Genomic DNA, 1,662 nt, shown 5'->3' on the forward strand with positions numbered 1-1,662 from the left:
CTTCAAGTCTTTATTCAAATGTCACCTTCTCAGCAAGGTCTTCTCCAAATATCCTATTGCTACCACCTATCCCCCAACATTCCCTGTTTCTCTGCTTTACCTTCTCCCTCATATGACTTGATATTTTATTTTACTTAATTTTCTTGTTTATTGTCTGTGGCATAGTAAGAAATATGTATTTGTTATCTGCCCCCAGTTTTTGACACAGAGCTCCTAGAACTCTTGTCCTAGGAGTGATATGAGTGATATGAGGGTCTTCCATATAAAGTTCCTAAATCCCTTCAATTTCCTGGGTCTTAGGAGCATCTTTTATTCTCCTGAAGTGTCTCCTGCTGAGCTCGTAGATGGGGGGGGCTGGTCACCAGTAAGACTAAACTATGATCAGAAGCTTGGAACTTTCAGCTCCAACCTCCTTCCTCAGGGAAGGGAGACAGGCTGGTGAGTGAATAGTCCATCCTGCCTACACGATGAAACTTCAATAAAATCCCTAAACTATGGGGTTCAGAGAGCTTCTGGGTTGGTGAATGCATCCATGTGTAGGAGGGTGGCACACCCCAAATCCACAGGGACAAAAGCTCCTGCACTTGGGACCCTTCCAGACCTCGCCCTCTGTACTTCATCTGGCTAATCAGTTTCCTTTATAATGCACTGGTAAATATAAGTAAATGTTTCCGTGAGTTGTGAGCTATCCTAGCAAATTACTGAATGGTGGTGGTGGGGGGGGGGTGCGGTTTGCAAGAAGCCCCGACTTTATAGATAAGTCAGACAGAAGCATGGGTACCGGGGGGACCCACTACTTGTGAATGGCATCTGAAGTGAGAGCAGTCTTGTGGGCCTGAGCCCTTAAAATCTGTGGTGTTTGACACTAACTCTGGGTAGTTGGTGTCAGAATTTAATTAAATTTTAGAACACTCAATTAGTGTCTGGAGAGTTGGAGAACTGGTTTGTATGGGGTAAAAAAAACCCCCACACATTTGGTGTCAGAAGTGTTATAAGTACAGAAACAGTATTTCCTTTACCATCCACTAGAATCTAAGCTCCATGAGCGCCAAATTTTTTGTCTCTTCTGATTTCTTCATTGCTGTCTCTACAGTGCCTTGAAAGTGCCTGGCACATGGTAAGTGCTCAATAAATATCCACTGAATAAATGAGTTAATGTAGGGGAATATGTCAATGAACAAGAATGAATTCATGCTCAGAAGGACCTTAACTTTTAGGTAGAGAAGACAAAACCAAATAAAAAAAATGAGTTAACATTAGGTCTAGATGGGTGCTATGTACAAGCTAAAATAGAGGAATGTCAGTCACAGGGGGAGGTGGATGGTCAGAGAAGGTGACATTTGAGCTGGGACCTGTGCAATGAGAGATGGGTTTGTGAAGTTCAGAGGAAAGTCATTTCAAGTACGAAGCACAGCACCTGCAGAGGGCTGGAAATGGGACTGAGCTTTGCATGGTGAAGGGACCAAAAAAGGAGGCCAATGGGAGTGGAAAGTAGCAAAGAGGATGAGGGAAAGATAGTCTGTAAAATAAATATAGTGCCAGCCTCAGAGTTGGGGATTAATTGGATTAATACATGTAATGGCCGCTCAGGGGAAATCATACTTAACTAGACAAAAAAAGGAGAAAATATTATTCTAAGCAGGAGACAGCATATAGCAAGAT

Source organism: Galeopterus variegatus, unplaced genomic scaffold (genome assembly GCF_000696425.1).
Source record: "Galeopterus variegatus unplaced genomic scaffold, G_variegatus-3.0.2 Scaffold8548, whole genome shotgun sequence".
Classification (NCBI taxonomy): domain Eukaryota; kingdom Metazoa; phylum Chordata; class Mammalia; order Dermoptera; family Cynocephalidae; genus Galeopterus; species Galeopterus variegatus.